Below are 27,472 nucleotides of genomic sequence, written 5' to 3' on the forward strand. Positions count from 1 at the left end.
CAATAGTAACGACCAAAATAATTGCTGGGATTGAGCTTAAAGCATGATTCGGCTCTTCCTGGTAAAGACTCTAAATAAGCAATATAAACAGCCACGTGATTCTAGTAATGACAAAAACATATTGTCTCCCTCAGAAGAGATGAAATTGTCACCAGAATGGAAGTCTAAATTTTGTATGAAAAGATATCCAGTCTGCTCAGCTAATAACTTTTAAAAACTAAGTTGGCTGGCTAAGAAATTGCTTGGCTCTTTATGGTGAATAATTAACCCATCGCTCAATCAGAAGGTATTGCCCTCTTACCTTGGTGCCCATGTAAGATGGGGGCATCTCTCTCCAGGCTCAGAAGTTTCTAACAGAAGGAGTCTGATGGGGCTGGGGTTGTGGCTCAGTGGTAGCGTGCTCCCCTAGCACACATGTGAGGCCTTGGGTTCGATCCTCAGCACCACGTAAAAATGAAATCAAGATATTGTGTCCACCTACAACTAAAAAATAAATATTAAAAAAAGGAAGGATGTCTGAGACTTGGGGACTGGGCCGTTGGACTCAGGGAACCAGCACTATGTGGTATAAAATCTTACGATGAACCTTCTGTTCTTACATGGCCCAGAAAGCAACTGGATTTTTAAGGTGGCAGGCAAAGGTTAAAAATGAGTGTTCTGAAGGCCACTCCTCTGGATAGTCAGTCAGGTGATGGTGAGGAAACCCCAGCTGGTCTCTGGTCCCTGGGGTCAGGGGTGTGAGCTCACTTGTCTGGAGAACCCCAGAGCTCAAACAGGGACAGTGAACCAAAGCCACAGCATGGCTTCCTTGGGAAACAGAGCCCTAGTCACAGCCCATGAGGCAGCGTGTCAGGGGGAATGTAAGTCCGGGGAATGGTAGAAGGAGGAGGGCATGAGCCAGGGAGGGGTCAGCTGTGCCTCGTGTCCACTTGGGCCCTCCACTCTTGGGTGTCAGCCCTCCACCTCCTCTGGCCCTCCTTCCCCCTCCAGCAGCACACCAATCAGTGACAAAGACCCCCTTCTTGTCCAAACTCTATCCAGGCCCATTCTAGACAAGACACCCCAACTTTGGTGCATGGTAACTATAGGTTCTCAGAAGAAACTATTTTATCTACCCCCCCACCAATGCAAATAGAATTTAACAAACACAGTACAAGCTCTGGCCTCTAACAATTCAAGGTCGCATCCCTAGGGTGAAGGGTGGGCCCCAGTCCTCTCATGCCTCCTGCCTGAGAAAGCTCAGTGCTTCCAAAGGAGTGAACTGTTTGTTTTAGTCAAAACCTGACCTTGAGCCCCAACCTTTGTTTTCTTATAGCATGTCCTTTAGAGAACTTGCAATTATAAATATTTTCCCTGCCCCTTGAGATAGAAATCTTTTACAATTCAGGAATGTCTTTCTTAAAGACTCGGAGACACCCCTTTGAAATGCACCCTCCTGAGAGGAAGAAGAAGCCCAACTTCAATAAGCACCTCTTAGGGGACACAGATGACCTCATCATGTTGACCAAGTCTTCCCCACCTCACTGCCTGCAGGCTCTCCTTTCCCAGCCCTGCAGTTACAAGGCCTCCTGCCTTTGGTTTCTTAGCTACAACTTCCCTGTGGTCTTCTTTTGTCCTCTGCCTTTCCTAACCTAAACCTTCAAGAGCACAGGACACAGGGCACTTCTCTGTTGGCACCTGTGTCTACCTAGAGATCCCATCCACTCCATCTCTAAGCTCATGGGCCTCATAACTGCATCCTGAGCTCCGTGTATCTGTGAACACTTGCTTTCTATTTGCTACTCCATATGACCATTTGATTTTCTAAAAGATGTCTAAAATCTAAATGGCTTAAAACCAGATTCTTGTTTTTGTTCCTAAACCTGTTTTCCACTAGGACTCTTGTTCTCAGAAATTGGTGTCACTGTTCACGCTACTGCTTGGGCCAAAATTCTACATCACAGTTGACATCTGTCTTTTTCTCACACTCAATTTCTAACCTATTCACACACCCTTCATCCTCCTCTTTGAATATAGCAGAAACTAGATTCTCTTCTAACTCTATTGCTAGCCTGTAATAGTTAATTTGAATTGTCAACTTGATCAGATTAAGATATCTGATGACTAAGAGGCTTCTGGGTGTGTCCATGAGGGTGTGTCTAGGAATGATTGGCATGTGGGATAGCCAACTGAAGTGGAGACCCTCCCTAATATGGGCAGCACCATCCAATAGAATGGTGGCTTGGATGGAATAAAAGTTGGAAGAACAAGGAAGCAGCCCCAAGCTCAATTCTTCTTGAATGGGTCCTTGATGGCTGCTGTGATCATGTCTGAGGATATTGGATTCTGGCTTCTTCATTCTTCCAAAGCAGATTCTGCCAATGATTCCCCAAAAGCCTTCAGTCTCAGACTAGGGTAGCACTGCTGACCCCTCTTGTTCTGGGGCTTCAGCCTCTTGGACTGCGCAGCTACTGGTTCCTCCAGCTCTCCAGCCTGCAGACGGCCATTGTGGTTGCATAAGCCAACCTAATGAATCCTTCTTTGATAATCATACTTTCTGTTGATTCTGTTCCTCTAGAGAACCTGACTAATACACAGCCCCATGATGTCAGTCTTCTGTTGGTGGCCTTATGGTAAAGCAATTTTAAAATATGATTGTGGTTGATACTTTTCTGCTCAAAACTGCCCAGGGAGTGATTTCCCATCACACTTAGCATAAAGTTGGGGTCCTCACTGGAGCCAGCACGGTGCCCCATGGCCTGGCCCTGGTTTCCCCCTCAGTTCCCACCTCCACTCTGCTCCCGGGCACCGTCCTCCTCCCCTGGGCATGGAAGATGCCACAGGTGCCTCTACTCTTGACTTTTACACCTCTTGCTCCTCTATCTGAAAGATCTTTCTCCTAGTCCTTCATATTTGGTGATCTTAGGTCTAGAACATTTTTCTCCCAGATAGAAAAATGGCTCAAGACCTACGCTACATTCAGAAATAACAAAAAGGTCTTCCACCCCTCTAGTCTCAACATGCTTCTACTTTTTATTTTCAAGAGACGGGTGTTATTTCCTAGGCTGACCTTGAACTCCTGGGCTCAAGCCATCCTCCTACCTCAAGTCAGCCTCCTGAGTAGGTGGGTCTACAGACGTGAGCCATCACACCTGGCACTTCCCATTTTATTCTGTATTTGGAGAAATGACTGACACTCAATAGGTACTTCATCAGCATTTGGTTGAATGAGAGCAAGGCTTCCCTTTCCCATCTCTTACCAGGAGTGGGCTAAATAAATTGGAAAGTATGCAGTAGTCAGAAGCAGCAGCAGATGGCGCTCTAAAAAAAGGGGTGAATACCACATTTTGGACAAAATTGAGGAGTCTGTCCGGACCATCCGTTTTGTAAATAGAAAGCGATGCTTGCTACACGACATCACCATTACTATTCTGTCTCTCACCCTTAACCTGGGAAACTCTAGTACAGACAGTTCGGCTCCAGTGACTAGGAAAGCTGAGCTGCTTGATTGAACAGTCACAGCAAGCGGGAGGATGGTTGATAACATCGACTGACGTAACTCTGCAAGGATTTTGTGAGTGTGGACTTGGAGAGAGCAGTGGGTGCAGGCATTTTGGCGCATAAGTACCTTGGAGTTCTCCTTCATAATGGAGGTGTTCAGGAAGACCAGCGGAGTGGAGCAAGGAGAACAGGGGAGGAAGACAGGAAAGTGAAGGTGGACTTCTTCAGTCCCAGCACACCCAAGGCCCTGTTTTTTCATGATGGTTTAAGAAGATTGAAGGAAGTCCAATCTGGGGACTTAAATGGAACAAATTACATTCCAGAGTATGTGAACATGTCAGAATGAACCCACGATTATGTATAACTATGATGCACTAACAAAAACATTTTAAAAAGAATGGAGGTGTTTACATAGTTTTGGGTATTTTTATGGCTAGTTCCCTTTGTTTACATAGTTTTGGGTATTTTTATGGCTAGTTCCCTTCTGGAGAATCATTGGCAGAATCAGCTTTGGAAGAATGAAGAAGTCAGAATCTGATGTGTTTAGGATGAGATTCTGAGCCTTCATAAAGACCTTGTTTTATAATGCCTGGAAACAGTTTTGTATGCTTTTTTTCCAAATGGGAGATGATACTCAGACACTCTTGGTGGGATTTTTTTGTTTTGTTTCGTTTTTTACAATTTAAGTGGTTTTTTTTTGTTTTGTTTTGTTTTGTTTTAAAAAAAAGCTCACCTCTTGTGCACCACTTCTCAGGAAGCCACTGGATGCTTTGCTCCAAAGCAAGAACGTATAAAGCAACAACAACAAAAATACACTGGAGCTGAGAAACAAGGGCTTGAAAAGAGAATCAAGTTCTCATTGTCACTAGTTAGACACAGTGAATTATATCTGGAATAGAAAAATCAGTAACTAGTAATATGACTATGTTATTGTCCGTGTGGAGACAAAGAAAAACAAAACAAACAAAATCAAGCTATCCAGAGTGAGAGTGGCCAGCTATCCAGATTTGCCCAGGGCTGTCACTCCACATTCTGGGGCCTTCTTCAGTCCCAGGACACCTAAGGCCCTGGTTTTTCATGATGGTTTAAGAAGATTGAAGGAAGTCCATATAGCATTCAAAAAAAAAAAAAAAAATAGGGGCTGAAATGAACACTCACTTCAGTGTCAAATGACTATAGCATGGATCATCCACCCCCCAGTGACACGGGAACCATGACTTGAGGTCCACAGCAGTGGGTCATCCGAGGATGAGTGAGTGAAATGACTGATGGTGTTGGGAGTCGACCTGGCTCCAAAGACTAACTTTCCCATCCCTTCCCCCAGAAGAGCCATCCAATGGTGAGCCCTGCTGGCTCATATGATCCTTACCCACCAATCAGATTAGCCCTGCTGGCTCACATGATCCGTACCCACCAATCAGATTAGCCCTGCTGGCTCACCTGATCCTTACCCACCAATCAGACTAGCCCTGCTGGCTCACCTGATCCTTACCCACCAATCAGAAAGCACCCCATGCCAACTGTCAAACCCTTCAACCATTAAACTGTCATAACTGTCAAACCACCCCGGGATCTATAAATATGAAGAGCTGTTCCTCAGTAAAGGGGCATTTTCTCACGACCAGCCTTGTTCTTTCAGATGGGATTTAAGTGTGCGACTTTAGCTTTACTATGGATTGACTGTGGTATTTTGTATTGAGATAATGCTGATTTAATTCTTAAGATTGAAATACTCTGACATGCTTCCTAAAAGTTCAGACAATGAAAATGGAAATGGTTAAAATACCAATGCCAGAACGACCTAGACATCGCTAAAAATGTATAGACAACTGTGTTATTTAAATGGTGAATGGAAGGACACAGAATTGGGTTAGGAGGAAAATGAACCACAATGAACACTCTGCAGAGAAAGGTTTGGGGTTGGAGTGGATATGGTGGAAGAGATGGATTGGATATGGTGGAAGAGGTGATGGTTTTCAGAAGCAGATGGAATCTCACAAGTCCAGGGTGAGGCAGGCGAATGGAGGCAATTCTTGGTGTTCATGGTGATTGTGTTCTATAAAATCGTCACGAATGCCAAACAGTGAACACCTAAATACTGTTCCATGGAGGAATACAGGGTTAGGTTCCTGCAAACTTTGGTGACAGTTTTGGTCAGCCAATTGATATACAACTGTATTTAATGCGTGTTTCTCTTTAAAGATAACATATTTAATATACGTTGTTAATTCATTGATGCTTGTCTGGGGAAAGCATCTCAACGTGTAATCTGTAAGAGACACCATGGCCTTCTTGCACTTGGAAACATTAGACACACGTCAGCATTGCATTTGGGGGCCACTTTAGACACTGAGAACAACAACGGAAAGCAAAAAATAAAATGCAACTCAGATTTTTGGCAGCTCTGTGTATATCTGTGAAAAAACATGAAAACACTTGAATATTGATTTTGGAATTACAGATAAATCTTAGGGAGTAGATATATTTACAAATATGGAATCCACAGACAATGAGGATAGACAATACTTCTAAATTAGACTCCAATAGACACCAATACTCAGTCAAAAATAGTGGCCCCCATTGAATTATTTTGGGTGTCTCACATAAATGAATATACATAATCATATTATTTACTGGGTTTCCCTATAAAACAGGGTAAAGTTACATTTCCTGATTCAGAGGTTGTGAATACAATGTCCTGATGTGAACACAATGGGAAATTTTGATAAAAGATGTGTTGACCCTGATAGTACAGAACCAATCCTATCAGATTCTTAGAAACTTTATGTGTGAGAATCAAAGCAACAAAGAATGTTTCCCTTCATTCTTAGGTATTTTTTAATTTTTTAAAAATTTAATTGATTTCATTTTTTAAAAACATGCAGCGGAATGAATTACAATTCTTATTACACATATAGAGCACACATTTTCATATCTTTGTATATAAAGTATATTCACGCCAATTCATGTCTTTGAAGTATTTTTATTTGAAAATTGGAATTTCTTATTGTCTTAATTTCTATGAAAATTTTAATAAAACTTCAGAAAACAGAGGACAAAAGACTGATGATATCTTGTGCAAACTGGGCTCTGCTCATCTCTATGAAATCAACAGACAGTACAAAAATAAACACTGGCCAATTCAGTTCCACCTCTGAACTTGTTACCAAATAGAGTGAACAGATATGATCTCCTAAATGCCTTGGACACCACACTTCCAAAAGAGGTGTGATTTGCTTACCTAGCAGGTTATAAGTTCTTGGTGATTTTTTAATTTATCTCAAAATGTGCACAAGAACTGACTGGGATTTTTGATTTATAGAAGTGAAAAAATATGGCCTCCTCAGACTGAGTGGTTGTCACTAATGCAGGGCACAGAAACAGTCTTGAAAAGCTGACCTGTCAGAAAATCATATTTGAAAGGGTAGAATAAGAATGTCCTCCTTGGAGGGCACGGTTGGCACACACCTGTAATCCCAGTGGCTCAGGAGGCTGAGGCAGGAGGATCGCAAGCTCAAAGCCAGCCTCAGCAACAGTGAGGCTCTAAGCAACTCAGTGAGACCCTGTCTCTAAATAAAATACAGAATAGGGCTGGGGAGGTGGCTCAGTGGTTGAGTGCCCCTGAGTTCAATCCCTGCTACCCACCCACCCCCCTAAAAAAAAATGTCCTTCTCTACTTTGGAAATACATATTGAGGATGAGAATAAAGAAATCATTATTATAATAGTTTGCAAATTTATGTTTTTTTCCCCAAACGATCTGAGGTTCTTTGAGGAAACTATGAGGAGCATGGTCAAGAATGAAGTGCCTGCTCCTGGGTTGTGGGGATTCTGTGAAGGTTGGGACAGACACGGCAGGAAAAAGAAAAGACGGTGTTGGAAAGAAAGAAAAGAAAACCGTCTTTAGGAAAGATCAGCCAAGTTACACAGGATGTTCTCAGTTTCTTCACTAAAGCTGTACGTTATTTGGAATCCAACTTTGATTTCAAAAATATAAATTCCTTCTGTGTTTTAAAACCACTTTCCTGAGGAAGAGAAATGTTACTTACCGTGACACCCTATGTGCTTTGGAGTGTTTGAAAATGATGGGCATTTCAGAGACCTAGAGCCATGGCCGTGAACTTCTAGATGCAAAGAACCTGATGGTCATTTGTGGGTGGAGACTTTGGAGAGCTGGAAATGAATTCTTCCACATCAGACCTGCTATTGTCAGTGAGTAAAATCCTAAGCATTCCATGTGGGAGACCAACCTTACATGTGACTGAGTCACACTCCCCGGCTGGGTGCTGAGGCGCTCAGTCACAGAAATGTGGCAGAGCTTTCCTCACCCTTCTTGGGTTCAAGGGACAGTGTCTCGTGCATGGGTGTGTCTTGCTACAGCCCCATGGGTGGAGCTACGCCCACCTGTTCCTTTGTAATATAACCCCTTGCCCTGTTTAGGATAGAATCTTCCATGGAAGTGCCTTGTGTGTGTCCCCTCCTCTTACTGTGCCCTGGGGTGTGGCCTACCCAGGTGTCAGTCAACCTGCTGACAGGGGACATCATGAAGATAGACTCAGCCCCCTGAAACCCGACCCCTGGCCTCATTTGAATAGCTTCTCCTCAATAAAAGGGGTCAGCGCCTGCTCTCGCGCTCTCTCCTCCTGTGGACCCTTAAGGTCAGAGGAACCGTCACAGTGACACCAAACAAAAAGGTATTTGTGACTCTTGTGTGGTTATTTCGTGCAGCCCAGTCAGCCCAGTTTAACCGTAGTGACCCCTGAGCCTTTTAGTTGCGAGAACAGAAACCCCGGCAATTCCATACTCAAATGCTTTTGCTGAGAGGATAGGTACACTGACACCAGGAATCAGCGTGACCTTGGCTTGATGACAGCAGAGCTGCAAATCAAAGCAAATTTTACATTTGACCTTACTCAATTTTACTACTGTGTGAAAGAAAACAAGGATGTCTTAAAGGCCATGCCGTGTCTTGGGTCTTTGTTGCCTCTGCCATCCATGTTGAAATTTAATGGCCCATGTAATGGCATTGGGAGGTGGTTCCTTTATAGGGGATTAAGCCAGTAGGCCCTGCCTTCATGGGTGGGTTTAATGCCTTAATAAAAGGGCTTTCTCTCTGGGTGTGTGTGTGTGTGTGTGTGTGTTTTGAGGGAGAGTGGTACCAGGGATTGAACTCAGGAGCACTCGACCACTGAGCCACCTCCCCAGCCCTGTTTTGTATTTTATTTAGAGACAGGGTCTCACTGAGTTGCTCGCTCTTTGCTGAGGCTGGCTTTGAACTTGCAATTCTCCTGCTTCAGCCTCCAGAGCTGCTGCGTAAAAGGGCTTTCTTTAGGGAGTGGGCTTCTTTTCTGTCTGAGCCCTTTCACCTTCTGTCACATGAGGATTCAACACCTCTCCAGAGCATCGAAGATACCATGTTGGAAGAAGAGAGTGTCCTCACCAGGTGCTGAGGCCTTGGCCTTAGACTTCCAGCCTCCATGACTGTGAGTCAATAGATTTGTGTGCATTATAAAGTACCCAGTCTCAGGTATTCTGGTACAGCAGCACAAAGGGGCTGAGAAGACAGCCACAAACAGTGTAAATAATATAGGACAACATCATATTAATTTTAATTTTGGGGGTATTGAGGATTGAATCCAGGGCCTCACGCACCTAAACATGTGCTCTCCCACTGAGAGAGTTACCGTGTTAAAGTAACTCAAAGTGGCTCTTTGAAAATCTGATCACCCTCTTCGAGGGAGGAAGCCTTGACAGAGGGGAGAGAACTTCTATTTTCCTTCTAAAATTATGTCCATGAATTGATTTGTTTAAACTTAAAAAATGTACCGGAGTTTAAGAAGAGAAATTCCTAGAACCACACTCCATGACAACGACTGCGCTTCAAAATGAGGCAGATGCAGAGAGAGTGAGTTAAAATGCATTAGTTCAAAGGCTCAAATCAGTGAAATGAGCAAAACTGGAAAATTAAACTGGACGATGCCAAAATAAAGGGAAGAAAGGATTAATAATCATAAGAACAGAAGTCAGAGAAATACAAATTAATAGACCCAACTGGGTCGACATTTAAATATTGAGTAGTAAAGAACACATGATAGACAAACATAGGAGACAAACTGGCAAACAGATTTGCAACACTAAACCAGAGTTAATAACTGAATCTTAGGGACTTGGGAGACTGGGGAGGGGTATAGCTCAGTGGACATATAGCTCAGCCCTGGGTTCCATCCCTGGCACCACACAAGCAAAAGGCAAAAATCAAACCCCAAGAAGATATGAAGAATTCTTAACACATCCATGAGACAAAGGCAGTCAGAGAGAAAAAGTCTTCATCTCCAAAGACAAAAACTCATGGCTCAAGAACCAAATAGACACTCAATTTCACTAGTAGTTGAAGAAATTAAAAAAAAAAAAAAAGAGTCCCATTCAAACCCATAAGATTGACAAAATATTTTAAAAGAATTTAAAATATGAAGTGGTGGCTGGGTCCTAGAGAAGCAAGAACTCTTGCTTACCTAGTGGAAGAGAAAATTGGCAGAGCCATTCAAAGAAGCAGCTTGGCCATACACACGAGAACTAGAAATGTCCTTTCCTCATGACCAAGAAAATAGAAAAAAAAAACTGTGCACATGTGTACCAAAAGGCACACTCAGAAACGTGTCTTGGCAGCAACACTATTTATAACAGAGAGAGAAAACAAACAAACAAACAAAAAAAACCCCAAAAAGCAAACCTGGAAACATCCAAAAATACCTAGAATGAGGAATAGATGAATAAATCCTATTCATACAGTGGAGTACTACAGAAGACAAGAGAAGTGATCTAGAGCCATATGTATCATCGTGCATAAATTTAACAAAAATAAAAGGGATAAAAAACATAGCTTCAAGATAAAACATAAGGCACAATACCATTTGCATACATTTTAAAGCCAACTTTTAACAGAAATAATCTGTAAATATTAAGCCATGCAAAATAATATTTTGTAAATAAGCAAAAATAAAGCTGGAAGAAAAAATGTACCAAATTCATGATGGTAGCTATTTCTGGGGATTGATTTTGGGGAATAGGGCTCAGAAAACTAAAAAAGCAGAGATTTCAACTTTGTCTCCAATGCTCTTGGATTCTTTTAGATGAATATTTGAAATAAAGTATCTAGATTTGTTTTTCTGTGTAATGAGTACTTTGAGTGTTTAATAACATTACTCTTTCAATATATATTATAATTAATTCAATATATATATGTATATGTGTTTATATATATTCAATATATATATGTATATGTGTTTGTATATATATACGTATATATACATATATGTGTGTGTGTATGTATATTCTATAAAGTGTCCCTCAAAATGGTGAGTCTATACAAAATTAGGAAGGATTTTATTAGGACAAACTTTCTCCCTGAAGTGAAAAGATGAGTGAACTTGTCTCAGTTTGGACAACCTTAAACAATTAGTCTTTTAGATTCAAAAAAAAAAAAAAAATGTATGTGTCAATGCTGAGCATATTAGACAGGATCCACCCAGAAAGAAGAAGAGCCCACGCCAAAGGCATACAGGTGATTTATTGGGGCATATTCCCAGAGCGCAGAAGGGGAGGACTGTGGGGACTGGAATAGGAGAGAAGGTTCCAGAGTGAGTCCTGGTTGCTGGTGGTGAGGGCCATAGCCTGCCAGGACTCTCTGTGGAGGATGAGAAACCTCCTGGTGGGGTCTCCATCTGCTCCCGTTCCCAGGGACGGAGGGTTATCAGTGGCTCAGAAGGTGGCAACACCTGCACTCGGGGACACCAGGGATGTCCACGGAAGCCCTGGACACAAGGCTGGAGAGACATGGGGAAGTGCTTTTGGTGGAGGGAAGAGTTGGCCCGGAGGATGTGAGGTGGTGGGGCAGAATGAGGGCTTGGTTTCCTGGGGATAGAAGTTAGACATGAGGAAATGTCCCCAGGCCTAAAGGATAAGCATTAGTAATGAAGAAAGCATGGAGACGTCAACCGGAGGGTTCGAGATCCTTCTGCAACCATAGGTCTGGAGAGTAGGAGGAGAATGTGCAGACGCCTTGCTGGAGTTCCTAAAGTTCTGAGATTTTAGTTCTAAGTCCTCCAGCTGTGGATTCCCTGTACCTCCTTCCCTGTTTCCTTCTTTCTCCCCTCCCTCTCCCCTTCCTTTCTTCCTCTGTCCCCACACATCACTTGAGTCCTTCTGTATCATAGCTTTCTTTTTCTGTACTAAGTGTAACTTAAATCCTACTCAGTTCAAACTCAAATGCGTAACAACGGAAAGTAGAGTAATACCTTGATAATAATTTGAATACCTTAAATAATAATAAATTTAATAAAATAGTAGTACCTTAAATAGTTTGAAGCAGGGAAGGAAGATATTTAACTCAATTTCTTCCCTATTAAGTGGTACTAAAAAAAAAATTGGTGGAAAATCAGCTTTTGTTATCTTCCTTTTATAATTACAAGGCATTAGATTTTGACCCATGTATTGATCAAAGTCTAATAAGTGTTTTTAATATCTCTGATGTTGTTTTCAATCCTACATCATTTATTGGTGTCTTCCACACGTACAGAATTTTCTCTGTCTGCTTGATTTGGGCCCATTTTGGAACTTTCCAGGTAAAATATCACACATGAATTGTATTTATGAGCAAAAATCATAATATTTGAATATTATCATAATCTAGAGAAACAAGTGAGGTTAAAGAATGGACTGTGAGGTGAGGCAAAAGTAAATCCATTGTCATAAAAATGCAAAAGATTGAAATTCCATTAAAAAATATTCTGCTGGGTGCTGCGGACATGCCTGTAATCCCAGTGACTCAGGAGGCTGAGTGAGGCCGGAAAATCATAATTCTGAGGTCAGTTTGGGCAATCGAGGGAGACCATGTCTTAAAAAAAAAGAATGAAATTGAGTGTATAGAGAATACCCCTGGGTTCAATCTCCAGTAATAAACAACAACAACAAAAGCAAAAACAAAAAAGTAACTGCACTGCAAAACAAAGCAAACAATAAGAAAAACCCCCAAACAGACCATATCCATTTCTGCTGACTCTCGTAGTCTGTGCCAGGAAATTGTCTGAGGCAGGTCGGGTCTTTGGCTTCCAGACAGATAATGTGAATAAATTAAGCATTAACAGGGAGCTCTGCCGACTGCAAACCTGCAGAGAGCTGGCCACATGCAGAGAATCTTACTCATTTACCTTTCCTTTTGGAAAGGAAGACCACTGAATGAGTACCAGAATTGGGGGGATATGCAAGTCACACGAATCTGAATGGACCTGTGAGCTAGTTCAGACATGGAAGAGAATTTTGAAAAATATAAAGGGGTTTCAAAACAAATGCTGCGACTATTGTTCAAAACTAGGAGACCATTTCATTCTGGTAGTGCTAGAAGCTTTAATGTTTTATAATCCGGACAACAATTAGTGTCAGATGAATTCTTAGTGGCAGGTAAGGCTAGGCTGCAATGATTATCTCCAGCAGCGGAAAGAGCTTTCAAACCCAGGTCAACGTCTTCTGGCCCCCTCCCCACTCTCCTGGGTCTTCTCGCCCAGAGCACACATTAGTAAATATAATATCCTTCTGGCTTTCAGTTAATTTATTTCCAGAAAAGTCCAGACACTTATCTGCAAAATGGGAAGGAGAGGAGAAAGCTTCATATGCCTTATATTATTCCAAAACGAGACAGGTTTTATTTCAGGCCATAACTCATTGGAGGACATAAAGAGAACTTTGACCTTAATCCATTTGGTCTGGTTTTAAAAGGAGGAGCATCTTATGGTTAGTTCGAAGGCGAATTTAACCTCAGGCTTGGTTGAATGTGACATTTTATTCCAGAGAACAACTCATTTGGAAGGCAGCAAGGAGCCGAGAACAAGACAAGTAGAAGAATATACTGTAATAAAAGTGATTTGAAACTAATGAATGAGCTTGAACTCCTCTCAGTCACTCCCTGCCGCTGTAAACTACGCTCCTCATTAAGCTGCAGAGTCTTCATTTATAAAATAAGTGTCTCAACATCTCTTTTGGTTTCCTTAGCCCTGTCTATACCTCTAAAAATTCTATTACTGATTTTCACCTTTCACCCTGCTCCCACCCTCAGACAGAGGGATTCTGAAAGATCCCTGTGATGTTCACGGGCAGCTATAGCTGGGAACCCTACCCTCAACCCTCCACACTAAATCTCTTCATTGGAAGCATCTGATCGACCTCAGTCCATTTTCTGCTTAGATCCTGGACATAGGTATTAATTTTGTTAATTACACTAGTCACCCCTTAGCCATGGTTTTATTTTCTGTAGTTTCAGTCACCTGATGTGAACCATGGTCTGGAAAATATTAAGTGGAAAATGCTAGTAATCAACAACTTGCAAGTTTTCAATAATATTATTACAGAATATTATAACTTTTCTATTTTATTATGAGTTGTTATTCATCTCTACTGTGCCTCATTTTTAATTCAGATTTTATCATAGGTATAGGAAAAAGCTTGGTATATATAAAGTTTGGTATTATCTCAGTTCTAGCATCCCCTGGGAGGCTTAGAATGTATCTCCCCTGGATCAGGAGGATTACTTTATATGTTTCATCGATTCCTACTAAACAACACTCATCCAGAGCCATCATATTCAGACCCTGTGGCAGGCTGTAGAGATACACAAATCCAAGAAATTTCCTATTTTTTAGAATTTTAACTAATATATAGAAAATACACCTAGAACCTACATTGAAAATAGCGAAAGCTTGTTTCAAAGGACGCACATTGGTATCTGTAATCATATTTGTAGTTACATACTGCTCTGAAATGCACTGTAGAAAATAAAATAAGAAAAGGAAATAAAAGGTACGCAAATTGGGAAGAAGAAAATTAAAAACACCTTTGTTCATACATAGGACTGTCCAGGTAGAAAACTGTTATGGTTTGGATGTGAGGTGCCCCCTAAAACTCCTGTGTGAGACAATACAAGAAGATTTGGAGATGGAATGACTGGGTTGTAAGAGTCCACCATGATGTTCAGCCTCAACCCGAGCCCTGAGGAATGCAGCCGACCTTCTATGGACTGAGACCTCTGAAACTGTGAGCCCTCAAATAAACTTTTCCTCCTCTAAAATTATTCTTTTCAGGTCTTTTTGGTCACAGCAGCAAAAAAGCTGACTAAAACAGAAATCCCCAAAGAACTGATAAAGATAAAAGCAAATCTAGAACTAACAAGCAATTATAACAAGGTTGCAGGAAAAAAAAAAGTTAATACATAAAAAGTCAGTTACTTTTCTATGTACCAGCAATGGACGCTTAGAATTTAAAATTAAAAGCACAAAAGCACAACACCACTAATATTAGCACACACAAAGAGAAATACAGAAACACTTAGGTACATATCTAACAAAATACGTACAAGATTTTTTTGAGAAAAACTACAAACCTCTGATGAAAGAAATCACAGAATGTCTAAATAAATGGAGGAAAGGTAATTCAAATTTTCCCTTTTAGGGATTATGTTTTGGGGATCAATTTTCCCTTCCAGGGATTATGTTTTGAAGATCCCAGCTTGATCTACAGACTCAAAACAATCCCCAGCAGGCTACTTTGTAATATTTACAAACTGATTCTAAAGTTTTATATGGAAAGGCAAAAGATCCAGAGTAGTCAACTCATTATGCAAAGAACTCTTAAAACTTCACAATAATCAAGGAAACAATCCAATAAATTTGCAATCCATCCTAATAGACACCAAGAAGATACACAGCTGGGAAAAAAAGAAAAGCATATGAAAAGAGACACAACACTGTACATTCTCAGAGAATGTAACATAAAGCAATAATTAGATACCAGTAGACCCCTACCAGAATGGCCCAAACCCACACACTGTTAATGACAAAAGCTAGTGAAGACGTGGAATAACTTTGGTTGCGGGTGAAAATTTGCAAAACAGTGCAGATACTTTCGGAGGCAATGTGGCAGGGATTTTGCTTTTGTTTTGTTTTTAACAAAGTTACACATGGTCTTACCATATAGATCCAGCAACCTCACTGCTTAGAAATTAACCAAATGAGTTTGAACCTTGTGCCCACTCAAAAACCCACACACAAATGTTTATAGCAGCTTTACTCATAATGGTCAAACATTGGAAACAACCAAGATGGCCTCAGTAGGTGAGTGAATAGAAAAACTGGTACGTCAATACAATGGAATATTATACAGCAGTAAAAGGAAAGAAGCTATCTATCCACAAAAAGAAATGAGCCATGAAGCCACAAAAAAGAGTCTTGAATGTATATTGATAAGTGAAACAAGGCAATCTGAAAAGGCTACAAATGCATGAATTCAACTACACAACATTTTGAAAAAGGCGGAACTATTGAGACATTTTAAAAAAATCAGTGACTTCTAAGGGCTTGGGAAGCACCAGGCAAGAGGATAGGGAAGAATGAGGTGAATGAGATGGAATTTTTAGGGCAATAAAACTATCGTCTATAATACTATAATGGTGAAAACTTGACACTGTGCATTTGGCAAAACACAGAATGTACAACACAGGAGTGAACCCTAAACTGAACTATGGGCCAATAACAATACCAGAGGTGCTCCTTGACTTACAATAGGATTACACCCCATAAACCTGTTATAAGTAGAAAACAATATTAAGTCAAATGTTCAGTCATACACCTAACCTTTCAAATAGGTTATTAAATGACTTGCGTTTCCTCAATGGATACTGATATTAAAGATCTTTTCTTTCACTCTCTTTTTCCCTTTACAGTGAAATCTGTTCATTCACTCTTTATTGTCTGTGTACTCCGTCAGTGAAGTGTGTGTCTGTTCATGTCTTTTGTGTGTTTTCTAAATGCGTTTTTTATGTTGTTTATACTTATATGAGTTTCTATTTATATATTGAGTTTCTATTTATGCCGGATCTGCGGTTTGTGATATTTCTTCAAGTGGCTTGTCTTTTTATCCTTTTAATGGAGTCTTGTTCAGCTCAAAAGTCCTAAGTTGGATGAGGTCTCATATGTGCATTTTCCCTTTTAGGGATTATGTGTGGGGGATCACATCTAAGAATCTTTTACCTAGCTTTAAATTCAGACGACATCTCACATTTACTTTTCCTAAAGGTTTTATAGTTTTACCATTTTCGTTTTTGACCGTGAACCAAGTTTAGTTAATGTTTACATACAGGGGTTTCCTGTCCCTCCTTCGGCTCTCCCTTCCCCGTCCTGTCCTTGTTCACTTCAACTATCAGGACAAGACTGGCTCCATAAAATGAGCTGGGAAGCACTCCCTCCTCTTCCATTTTCTGGAAGAGATCGTGTAAAATTGTTTTCATTCTTCTCCACCTATTTGGTGGACTCCTCCAGAGGAGCTCTCTGGGCCTGGAGAGAGCTTCCTCAGAGACTAATTATAAATTAGACTTCTTCAATTGTCAGTTGATCAGTGTCATCTCAGTTGCAGCTTCTGCTTTTCGGGGAGTTGGTCCATTTCTTGTCAGTTGATCAGTGTCATCTCAGTTGCAGCTTCTGCTTTTCGGGGGGTTGGTCCATTTCTTCCATGTTCTTGAACTTGTGATAAACTTGTTGCTGACAGTTCCTCATCTTCTCCTCCATAAGCTGCAGGAACCTGCAGTGACCCCACTTTGTTCTGTTGCGGGAGATTTATGTATTTTTTCTATCATCGTTAACCTCCGTCAGGGTTTATCAACTATTGATTTCTTTTTTTTTTAATGAGCCAGTCATTTGTTTCATTGATTTTCTCTACTTTTTTTTTTTCCTATTTCTTTGCTTTCTGCTTTTACTTTTGTTATTTCCTCCTTTTTTTCTTGCTTGGGTTTAATTTAGGTTTCCTTTTTCCACCTGATGCTCCCGTTGATGATTTCCTACGCATTAGGTGATTGCTTAACTGCCCCTCCCCCACTCCTCTTGGCCTTGACTTTGCACTTTGAGCTTAAAAGTCTTCCCCTAGGGAAAACAATATTGCATTAGGGAGATTAAAACTTTCAAGGGATAAATACTAGGGATTTGAGACTTCTTCTCAGAAGATAAATGAGCTCTATTCAAATTGCCCAGAAGTGTAAAATGACACCAATTCCAGAATCTCTTCCAAGGTCTGCTCTTCTTGCCTCCCAGGTCATGGTGAGTGCTTCCTCTTCATTCCTCCCTCTTCCCAAGAAGCACGAAGAGATGCTAGAAAAATACTGGTGTGTGTGTGGGGGGGACCAGTTTCTGAGGCAGATCAGAGAAAACAAACATAAAGCCCTCCACACCCACGTCACCATCTTTGAGCCAAGTACCAAATACAGCAGCCGCATGATAGAAACATTTCTCTACCATGAATACGGAATCAGAAAGCAATGGAAAATGTGTTCTTTCTGCTTGGATTATGGAACTGAGATAAGCCAATGTGAAACCTACAATTGTGTAAGTGTCCACGGGGGACTAATGAGTCACAGCAGATGGTCTCCTACCCTAGTTAATTGCTGCAAATGAATATGAGTATTTTGTCCTTTAAGATGTTCAATTCTGTCTTGTAACCACCATATGGTCCCCTGTCATCTGCATGGTTATCTGTTGCTTGAAGAGTGACTTATTTATTATACTTCGAAAATATTTGCAGAGTGAATAATTAATAGTACTAGTAAAAACACTCACAAGAACCCCTTCTCTAGAAGTGATGGCTGGTGTGTCAGGGCATCCCCTCGGCCTCCTCATCCCTGATCCCTCACAGAGTCAAGGTTTGCCATGAGGAGAAGCATGAAGCAAATCTGCTTTTATACTTGGATGTCAACTTGCTTTTTCTCTCTCTCTCGGGTTTTGTTATTTCATTTTTCTTAAATAAATGTCCCATGTTGTAGCCACAGCTGGAGCCTGGATCCTCTCTCCAGAGACTGGTGGGGGTATTTTCAAGATGGCGGGTGGATTCCTGACAGGGAGACTTGGTGAACATGGTCTCTCTGTGGATATCTGGGTCAGGTAGCTGTAGGTCTTGGAGATGGCATCAAGGTGGCCGTGGGGAAGATGCCCAGGGTGACGGCAAAGGTGCCGCCGTCATCAACACTAGCCACCTGCAGCAGCTTCTTGGGGACAGGGTCTGAGACATTGCCAGTGCCTCTGAGAATAGGGGTGAGTCATACCAGCATGGTACTGAAGAGGCCTGTCACCTTACGTGGGACAGTGACAGACTTGACCATCTCATTTCTGCAGGGGCCATGGAGAGCGTGGTCAGGATGATGGCCCTCAGATGGTGGTGGCTACCTCCTTGGAGCACTTAACCGCCAGGCTGACATGACCACTGCGGTCCCCAGAAGGGATGAATGTCCTCAACCTGGCCTTCTTCTGCACAGGCATGATCTTCCAAACCTTGACCTTGACAGAGGCCCACAGGAAAAGGCAGTGACCTCCAACTCAGCCATGGGCCAGGAGAAGAGGTGAATCCCCTCCAGCGACTCCATCTCCATGTCTTGACCGGGCTGCCCAGCTTGGTGAGGGGGGTCCACTCCTCGCCATTGGCCTTGCCTCCTGGAGCCCCCTGGCCTCCACTCCGGAGACCACTGCCAAAGCCTCCTTGGGAGTAGAGGCTACTTCAGGTGCCAGTCCTGGCCCTCCACTCACCATCATCACCATGTATTTTCCCAGCAAAAAAAAAATATCCAACTTTCTAACGGTACTCTTTGCTTATGAATTTTTACTCATCATGCACCAACTGAAAAGAAAACTTAATTATTAGCTTAATTTAGTTATTGAAACTCATGCTGGCCTCCCCTCCTCCTCAGCGGCCTCGTGTGCCCACTCATTGCCACTGCAAAACATCTGATTGCTGCTGGGCTCAGTCACATCACCCCGCTGAGATGTGCCGTGGCCAAGTCTCCGACATGCGCTTTTCTTATTATTCCAAAAATACAGCTCTCTTACGGTCGTGGTTTTGTTTTTATCTTTTTCTTTCCTGGAGTGGTGGGTTTACATCAGGAGCCTCTGCTAGCAAAATCTTCCAGTAAAGGTTGGGGGGCGGGTACCAGGGATGGAACCCAGGGGTACTTAGCCATCAAGTCACATCCCCAGCCCTTTTGATATTTTATTTTGAGACAGGGTCTCACTACATTGCTGAGGCTGGCTTTGAACTCACGATCCTCCTGCCTCGGCTTCTCCAGCCACTGGGACGACAGATACGTGTGCCACTGCACCCAGCAGTGTTAGGATTTTCAAAGTGCTCAGTGTGGGTCACTGGATGAAGCGAATACGTCTGACGTCATTTTTAACTGCAAGCTGCAGTCACCAGGCACGTGAAAAATTTCTATAATGAAAACTATTTTTTCCCCTCATGTGTAAAGCGAAGGGACCACGGCAGCTGGTTTCCTTCCTGGATGTCTTTGCCCAGGACTGGTTTGGAAGCCCTGAGGCAACGCTAACTGAACTGGGCTATTACATTCTTCTAGGTTGTATTTGTTTGCACAACTGAGTTTTCCACTTTCCCTTGAGGAAAAGGGCAAGGACTGGGGCCGGGAGGAGAGGGTGTGCTGTCGGGGGAGAGAGGGGAGAAAATGAGAAAGATGGCGTGAAGCCAGGCCTTGCATCTTCCTCGTATCAGGCAGGAAGGTCTTCTGGGGCACAGCTAACTTGAAGTCCTGCCTGGGGGGATGCATTAGACAAGTCAGGAGCTAGGCTGGGACCAGGACACTTTGGGAAAAGAGAAAAAGCTCTTAAAACATCGTGTAGGAAACAATATTCAGAACATCTAAGCAAACATGACTGAGAAGAGCTAGGTTGTTCTTGATAAAATGACCAGCAGAGGAAAGCTCTGAGAAACACACGTGAAGGCCCATCAATCAGACAGGAGAAGGCAGACCCAGAGTCACACCTCTGAGATGGGACAGGGAAAGAACAGCAGAGCCTGGCTTGGTGTGGAAAGTTTCTTTTTTTAATTTAAACTCTATCTATTTAATTAAAATATTTTGTTGGTGCATTTTGACTATACGTAATAGTGGGATCCGTTGTGACGTATCTGTGCATGCACCTGACGTAATTTGGCCAGTTCCATTCCCTGCTTGCCCCCACCCCTCACCCACACACGTTCTCTCTCCTCCTCCTTCCGCCTGGTCCCCTTCATCCACAGGTCTGGTTTGGGGAAGTTTCTGACCCCAGGACACTCCCCCCAAACAGAGGAAAGAACAGGTGAACAAAGGCCTGAGAATTCTCGTTAATACTCCTCTTCTGTCACATATGATTGAGAAACAGGAGGCGGGTAGAGGGGAAAACAAAGGAAACTGAGGAAAGGAGATGCCCTGGGCTGTGAAAGCAGGAGCAGAGATGGGGAGAGGCAACTGGGGTCTTCTGAGCTCACCATTTTGTTCCTTCAAACTGGGAGGAAAGTGTAGGCAAATTATTAAACCCCAAAGACCTAATAATTCTCATGAATGAACAGAAACTTAACAGAAGGGAAAAGAGAAGAGAAACGGAAAACATGCAGTGCCCGGAAGAAACAGAGGTGGGGGAGCAGGGGGAGAGACCCTGGGAAGGAGGAAGCTTCAGAACCCCAAGAGCCAACTCGGCTGGGCCAAAGCAACCTGAGTCCAAACCCCAGGAGGTGGTGGGGTGAGATCCGTCACAGAGCAACAAATGTCTCTGAAACAATTCTGCCAGGGCTGGGGATGTAGCTCAGGTGGTAGGGTGCCTGCCTCACATGCGCAAGACCCTGGGTTCCATCCCCAGCACCACACACACACACACACACACACACACACACACACACACACTAAGATTCTGCCAAATTGTAGAGACAAGAACCCAGATAGGCAACTCAGGTTTGGGGGTCTATATATATTGGGTCTTATTTCAAAGCCGCAGAGCTCCCTCAGGTGTACAGGACTTGAAGATGCAAAGTTAGCGCTTCTCAGACCCCACTTTTCTCTTAAACCCCAAGAAAATGATATGGAGACGAAAATAGAAATTTCAGCATTAATAAAGTAAGAGATTCCTCTAATGCCAGACTTCAGTACACCTGAAAGCAGGGCAGCCGGGAACAGGGACCATTCAGACACCCCAAGAACAGGATACTGCATTTCTCACAGGCCAAGCAGAGAAATGAGTCAAAGGAGATGGGGCCCCCTGTGGAGCAAGGCTTGCTGAGCTCCACAGCAGCATTTGATAAGAAAACTTTAGAGGAAATAAAAGTGGTGTCAATCCTCTGAGCATTGAAGACCCATGATGGCTACTACTACTGCCAGCAGAAATGAAGTGGAGCAGGCTGGAGAACATTTTCTTTTTGGTTGCCATGGGAACACAATAAACAGAGAGAATGAGCCAAATGGGATTTATATGTAGTCTTATATTGAGTATTTGCAAAAGGATCTCCTAGATCAGCAGCTACTGGCCTATTTTGCTCTGGGCTCTTAGTAAGAAATCCTTTCTTTTACTCTCAAACACAACATGTATTGTATTACTAACATGATTTTCATTTACAAGTACATGACGTCATCTTTTGGTATCTGTGTTAGTCAGTTTTCCACCACTATGACAAAATACCTGAGACAAGTAAGTTATAAAAAAAGGAAGGTTCATTTTAGCCCACAATTTTAGATGCTTCAGTCTATAGTTGCTTGACCTTGTTGCATTGGGCCTGTGGCAACATTGTACATTGTGGTGGGAATCATGATAGAGGAGGCCTGTTCACCTTTATTATGGCTGGGAAGCAGAGAGAGAAGAAGGGGCCAGGGTCCTAATAGTCCCTTCAAGGGCACACCCCCCAGTAACCAAACTTTCTTCCACTAGGAAGGAAAGTTCTACCACCTCTCAATAGAGCCACTGACTGGTGACCAACCCTTGAACACATGGGCCTTTGGAGACATTGCAGATTCAAACTACAGCCGTCTGTGCAGGCACCTAATCCTTAGACGCTCAGGTCCCTTGTGTAAAATGGTGTAGTATTTGCATGGATCCTACACACATCCTCCCTCATACATTTTGTGTGTGTGTGTGTGTGTGCGGTGCTGGCTGTTGACCTCAGAGCCTCATGAATATTAAGCACACGTTGTGTTACTGAGCCACATCTCCAGCTTTCCTGATACTTTAGATCATCTCTAGATTACTTATAATATCTAAGATCATGTAAATGCCACGTAAATAACTGATGTACTGTTTAGGGAATAATGACAAGAAAACAAGTCTGTACCTTCTCAGTGTACGTTTCCCATCCACAATTGGTTGAATCCTCAGATGTGGGACCAGGAGATAAGAAGGGCTGACTGTTCTTGTACCACATGTGAGGCATCCTGATACTTTCCACCTAATCTCGTCCTGTTTAATTTTAAAATGTGATCGTAACAATAGACTTAAGATGGCCATCAATGATCTGCACCTCCAAGGAGTGACACCTGTGGATCATCCTCTCCTTTAGACTGTGGGAGAGACCTGTGACTGGATTTCTAACCAACAGAATATGTCAAAGGTGATCATGTAGCACTTTCATGATGATTTTGTATGTCATATATGACTGTGACTTAGCAGACTGAAGTGAGATTCTCCTGGCTGGTTCCACGAAAGAAACCATATCGGGTAAGGACCTGTGGCTGAGCTGTAGTGACCTGGACAACCTCCAGGACTCAGGGTGGCCTCCAGCCAACAGCTGGCAGAAAGCAGGAGTCGTCAGCAAGGTAGCCACAGGGAAATGAATTTTGTCCACAACTAGAATGAGCGTGGAAGAGGATTCTTCCTCAGCTGAGCCTTCAGATGAGAACGAAGCCCAGTCACACTTTAATTACAGCCGTGTGAGACCCTGAGCAAAGGACCCAGCTAAACTGGGCTCAGACTCTGGACCCATAGAGACAGTGAGCTAACAAATGTCTGTAGTTGTAAGCTTCTAATTTTTTTAAAAAAAAATTTTTTATTTATTGTTTTAGTTTTCGGCAGACAACTAAAACATACCAACTTTGTTGGTATGTGGTGCTGAGGATCGAATCCGGGCCACACACATGCCAGGCCACATCCCCAGCCCGTGAGCTTCTAATTTTGCATTAATTTATTATGCAACAATAGAGAACTAATTCAGCAGATCATGGCCCACTAACCAGATTTCATGACCCATTCTTTTTTTTTTTTTTTTTTTAAAGAGAGAGTGAGAGAGGAGAGAGAGAGAGAATTTTTTTAATATTTATTTTCTAGTTCTCGGCGGACACAACATCTTTGTTGGTATGTGGTGCTGGGGATCGAACCCGGGCCGCACGCATGCCAGGCGAGCGCGCTACCGCTTGAGCCACATCCCCAGCCCTCATGACCCATTCTTGAGTTGCAGACTGCAATTTGGAGAACACACATTTAGTTAATGAACAACCACACCTTGTGCATTCTATGACCTTGTGATAACAATAAACTTTATATTTGTTATAGGAAGATGGATTTATGTGCCCAAAAAGCGAACTAAACAAATGTTGCATGTAAGTATTAAAATGATGATTCGATTTTTTTTTCTTGAAATGAAAGAAGAATCAAGCCTGCAGATTAAAAGAGCATACTATTTTATAGGGGGGAAATGATATTGAAAAGTCATTACTGAACCATTCCCTAGTAAAGTAATCAGAACTCAAAAACAAAGAAAAGATAATTTAGGCCTCTACTAAAAATGATCAAGTGACTCAGAGGAGGAAACTATTAAGACTTGATTTAGACTTCTTCTCCTGCATGGCAGAATCTGCCAGCTGTTCAGCAAACCCAATTTTCCTCTTTTCCTATTCTCCAACACCATGCAGATGGGTGGATCATTGGCTAGATCTGACCAACGGCGGCTTCATAATAGTGACGTGTGCCATTAGGGGTCTCAGCTTAATGAAGCAGCTGGGCCATTAGTCTCCAGGTTATATAAAGAACTCAAAAAACTTAACACCAAAAAATCAAACAAAACCCAATCAATACAATAAATGAACTAAGGAACTGAACAGACACTTCACATGAGAGATACAATTGATCAACAAATATATGAAAAAATACTCAACATCTCTAGCAATTAGAGAAATACAAATCAAAACTATTCTCAGATTTTATCTCACTCCAGTCAGAATAGCAATTATCAAGAATACAAGCAATAATAAGTATTGGTGAGGATGTAGGGGGAAAAGGCACACTCTCACATTGCTGGTGGGACTGCAAATTGGTGCAACCACTATGGAAAGCAGTATGGAGATTCCTCAGAAAACTTGGAATAGAACCACCTTTTGGCCCGGCTATCTCACTTCTCAGTTTATACCCAAAGGATTTAAAATCAGCACATCACAGTGGCGTAGACACATCAATGTTTACAGCAGCTCAACTCACAGTGGCTAAACTATGGGACCAACCTAGGTGTCCTTCAATAGATGAATGAATAAAGAAAATGTGATATATATACAAAATGGAATATTACTTAGCCTTAAAGAAGAATGAAATGATGGTATTTGCTGGTAAATGGATGGAACTGGAGACTATCATGCTAAGAGAAATAAGCCAATCCCCCAAACCAAAGGCCAAATGTTTTCTCTGATATGCAGAGGCTAATTCACAGTACATGAGGGTGCTAGGGAAAACAGAGCTTCTTTGGATTAGGCAAAGGGGAGTGAAGGGAAAGGAGGGGATAGGAGAATGAATCGGGCATTATCACCCTATGCACATATATGACTAAACGACCAGTGTGATTCTACATCACTACAACCAGAAGAATAAGAAGTTATACTCCATTTATGTATGATGCATCACAGTGCATTCTATTGTCACATATAAACTAATTAGAACAAAAAATAAAAACAAAAACAGAGGAAGTTGTGCCTTCGCAGAGTTTCTCCCCACTCTTTCAGCTGGAGGACCAAGAAAACTAGACCACAGGGACTGGTGGGTCCACATTATGCAAGAAGCCTAGGTCACTGTACACAGAAGAGTGCTCAATGGTCAATTAGAAACATCCCTTTCATAGTGTTTTGTGATAAGAAATACATTAGGCATGTCTAATAATATCCTCTGGGGTCTATTTTTACAGGTGTGAGCAGTACTGCAACTAATAGCTGAGCATTCAAAGCTAGAAGAGAGTAAAACTGTGTTGGGTGTGCAGCTCAGCAGAGGTATGCTTGACTAGCATATGCAAGGCCTTGGGCTTGATCTCTAGCACTGCAGAAAGCAAAACAAAACAAAAACATTGAGAAGTGAGCAAAGTTGTGCTTGTGAGGAATTCAGGGAGGAAAGCATAACTCAAGGTTGTTATAGTCAGCAATGGTTTTCCAAACCTGTAGGTCACAACCATTCCCAAGCATGTAGTAGCTCAAAGAATGGGTCTCTCCATAAACCTTGTAAGAATGAAGTGGATTTTATTCTTAAAATTAGATTTTAAGCAACTAAAATCTCTAACAGAGAAACTGTAGTAAAAAGGTTCACCACAAATATTGTCTATATTTAAATTAAATTGATTTAAATGTAAGGTCTTGAAACAAAGTATCAAGGTTATAAACATGTTGAAATAACCCAATACACAATGCAGAAGTAACAAAAACAACAAGATATTGGAGGTGGGGTTTTAGAGAAGGTGAAGATTGTTCAGATTCACTACATCGTCATCTTTTATAGAAGATGGCTTAAAGATATTTTCAAAACTGATAGCACAAGCAGTAATTAAGACATAATTTTATCTAGAAGACAGAAAAATAAACAATAGAGTCATAATAAGGAGTCATAATCAGGAAACATTGATGGGGGGAAAAGGAACAAAAGTGAGGGGAGACAGGAGGTAATATGAATATATTAATTGCCTCGAGGCTCAGACAAAAAGATCTATAATTTATAGATAATGTGTAAATAATGAATTAATTAATTGTACAAATTTATTGTTGTAAAGGTAAATTTACAATTAAAAAGATATCACAAACTTTCTAAATGATCAAAAACATAAAATACATGCATATAAAATAGACAAAAGAAAACATGGGCCATGTAGAAAAGATTTTTTTAAAAGGAACACACAGGAAGCTTAGCACAAACTAAGACGACAGAGCTGAAACCAAGGATATTTGCCAAATCATGAGATGATAATGGGACTTTCTCATTTAAACCATCGCAGACTGGTGTTAGGAAAATCGGATATTCATGTGCTAAAGAATGAAGCTGGACCCTTCCTTACCTTACAGCATACACAAAAACTAACTTAAAAGTGGATCAGAGACTTGAGACTGCTAGACTCTCAGAAGAAAACTGAAGGGAAAGGTTGGGCAATGCTTTCTTCTCCCATACCCCATCTCTTCATCCGTTTCCTCTGTAATATCCTTTATAATAAACTGGTAAATACAAGTCAGTGTTCCCTCGAGTTCTTGGAAGTGTTCAAGCAAGTTATTTAAACCCAAAGAAGGGTTTATAGCCTTCAGTCAGAAGCACAGGTAAAATACCCTGGGGCTTGCGATTGCATCTAAACTGGGGAGGGAGTGTGTGTGCAGCCTTGAGGACTGAGCCCTCCACTGTGGGATCTGCCCTGTCTCCAGGTAGATAGTGACAGAACTGAGTTGGATTAGCTGGTGATGCTGCAGAATTGCTTGCTTGCTTGGTACGTGGGAAAAACTCCTACTCATCTGGTATCAGAAACGACCTGTGTTGTGAATATGTAGTAGGAGACACAGAGTTTGAGTTAAAGTTGGGTTTTCCTTCAAAATCCTATATACTCTAACAAATGATAAGCCTTTTTAGGTTCCTATGAGATAGTCACTCATGTTTGATTAGTCCATCAGTTAAAAGTTTCCAATTATGTAATTCATCAATTTAAAAAACTTTGTCCATCATATATAACCACTTATTCACATTAGATAACTGTACTATTAACATTTTTTTAACATAAAAAGTAAATACAGGGCTGGGAGTGTAGCTCAGTTGGAGAACTTTTGCCTAGCATGTGCAAGGGCCTGGGTTTGATTCTTACTATTGCCAAAAAAAAAAAAAAAGTCTCAATAACTCATCTGCTTTTACTTCCCAAGTATGTTTCTTTTTAAAATTTTTTTTTAGTTG

At 41.8% G+C, this 27,472-nt stretch overlaps 1 pseudogene; it reads right to left on the bottom strand.

Moving 5' to 3' along the window:
• Window positions 1–18,292: 18,292 nt before the first annotated feature.
• LOC110597123 (small ribosomal subunit protein uS5 pseudogene) overlaps window positions 18,293–27,472 on the bottom strand; it is a 180,323-nt pseudogene continuing 171,143 nt past the window's right edge.

Source organism: Ictidomys tridecemlineatus, chromosome 13 (genome assembly GCF_052094955.1).
Source record: "Ictidomys tridecemlineatus isolate mIctTri1 chromosome 13, mIctTri1.hap1, whole genome shotgun sequence".
NCBI classification, from domain to species: Eukaryota; Metazoa; Chordata; class Mammalia; order Rodentia; family Sciuridae; genus Ictidomys; species Ictidomys tridecemlineatus.